This window comes from Schistocerca americana, chromosome 6 (assembly GCF_021461395.2).
Source record: "Schistocerca americana isolate TAMUIC-IGC-003095 chromosome 6, iqSchAmer2.1, whole genome shotgun sequence".
Classification (NCBI taxonomy): Eukaryota; Metazoa; Arthropoda; class Insecta; order Orthoptera; family Acrididae; genus Schistocerca; species Schistocerca americana.
The window spans coordinates 288,802,080-288,804,579 of record NC_060124.1 but is presented as its reverse complement, the minus strand read 5'-3'; positions in this window follow the sequence as shown (position 1 = coordinate 288,804,579).

Genomic DNA, 2,500 nt, shown 5'->3' with positions numbered 1-2,500 from the left:
CCCGCGCGAACACGCAAGCGTCCGCTCAATTATTCTGCAAACAGGAGGAGGCTGAGCTCCCCTGCACAATACACCTCGAAACCCTCTCAGGTCCCGGCGGCGCGCAGCGCCGTCCTAAGTACTTGGTCGGGTTCGAGAGAGGCGCAATCGCCCGGAGTTTGGCGAGTAGACGCTTTAGGTGCGACCACCCGTGCTCCCAACTGAGCTTGCCGCTGCCGACAGAGGCCCGGGAGCGTGCTGTCGTGGCATTGCCGGCGGGAGACAACACGCGCCACCTACGGTGGCCGGCAGCTCCAACGCCAGCGCCACAGAAGGACAAAAGCCCCACTTGGGTGCCGAAGCGAACTCTCCCAGCACAGCGCACGCGCCAACACGTCCGCACAGCTGCGATACAAACCACCTGCGAGAACCGCAGAGGCGACCGAGCAGCAGACGGCGTCGCGGCGCCGAGCGCCGGGCGGCGGCGCATCCTCAGCGCACACAGTCCTCAATCGGACCAGCACACTGCAGATGTCCACCGCGCTTCGCACCGGGCCCGCGAGGACCTACTTTGGCCGCACGGCGCCGCGTGCAGGGTGCGCCGGCGCGCAGCTGCGCCGCCTGCCGCCTCCGTCGGCCGGCGCGCCTGCCACTGGCCGCCCCCACCAGCCGGCTGTAGCGCGTGCGCCCACGCACCACGCGGCCAGCACGCCGGGAGGCCCCCCCTCACCGGCCGGGGACGGTCCCACCCAGCCACCGCCGCGTATCGCTTCACACCCACATGCCATTCACGTTCGTGGGCATTGTGGGTATCGCTGAAACAACCGGTTGGTAGCTCAACCGATCGTCGCCATCACTGATTCACCTCTAGCGAGAACAACCGCACCACAACGGTTTACCAGTTGTTCATTTGCGTAACGTCACCAGCAAACGTAGACGTCCATCGCCATTTGCAAATTCAACGATTGTTGCATGCCTGTGTCAGGTGTCACGACACACTATGTCTGCCCACATACACGCAACAACATGTGCACGCTTCGCGAACACGTGGAAGGTGGCCCCCGTACGTATGCGATGTCCATTGCGCGAACGACTGTCAACCGGCCTCTGTCGCATGTCGCAGATGTGGAACGCAGTGCACCATGCTATCACGGTGTGTGAGAAGAGACGACTACGTCTGACAACACGCGCCACTACATCAACAGACGGCTCATGCTGATCGCCATCCACGGCATACCATACTGCAATCCAGCTCTTATAGGGAGACGACACGTAGCTGAGTGCACAATATTGGGACCGTATGGTTCGCCGTTGTTGGCGCAGTCGTGGTACGGTCACACATGTACCACGATGTATCATTCAGTACATGAGGACCAATGTGCAGTACAGTGTGTCATTTGGACATACAACATCAGCGGACAGTTGACACAAGCCGTAGAACAACGTAGGCTGTGCTTCGCCATGCGAATGCCAATGAACAACTGCGAAGGGCATTGAGCATGTACGTCCTGCTGCCATCCGCATTACAGTGTATAGCTGCAAGGTGTTTAACATGAAGCGATACTCTGGGGACCGGGCAGTGCGAGTGGCAAACTATATTGCGGGGGTTGCAGTTAGGCAACACTACACTAATTTAACGCGTCGTATGACAATTACAGAGCGGGTTAAGGCCCAACGTGTGTTGGGTTAAGGCCCAACGTGTGTTGGGTTAAGGCCCAACGTGTGTTGGGTTAAGGCCCAACGTGTGTTGGGTTAAGGCCCAACGTGTGTTGGGTTAAGGCCCAACGTGTGTTGGGTTAAGGCCCAACGTGTGTTGGGTTAAGGCCCAACGTGTGTTGGGTTAAGGCCCAACGTGTGTTGGGTTAAGGCCCAACGTGTGTTGGGTTAAGGCCCAACGTGTGTTGGGTTAAGGCCCAACGTGTGTTGGGTTAAGGCCCAACGTGTGTTGGGTTAAGGCCCAACGTGTGTTGGGTTAAGGCCCAACGTGTGTTGGGTTAAGGCCCAACGTGTGTTGGGTTAAGGCGCAACATAGGTTAGGTTAAGGCGCAACATAGGTTAGGTTAAGGCGCAACATAGGTTAGGTTAAGGCGCAACATAGGTTAGGTTAAGGCGCAACATGGGTTAGGTTAAGGCACAATATGGGTTAGGTTAAGGTACAATATGGGTTAGGTTACGGTACAATATGGGTTAGGTTAAGGTACAATATGGGTTAGGTTAAGGTACAATATGGGTTAGGTTAAGGTACAATATGGGTTAGGTTAAGGTACAATATGGGTTAGGTTAAGGTACAATATGGGTTAGGTTAAGGTACAATATGGGTTAGGTTAAGGTACAATATGGGTTAGGTTAAGGTACAATATGGGTTAGGTTAAGGCGCAACATAGGTTAGGTTAAGGCGCAACATAGGTTAGGTTAAGGCGCAACATAGGTTAGGTTAAGGCGCAACATAGGTTAGGTTAAGGCGCAACACAGGTTAGGTTAAGGCGCAACACGGGTTAGGTTAAGGCGCAACACGGGTTAG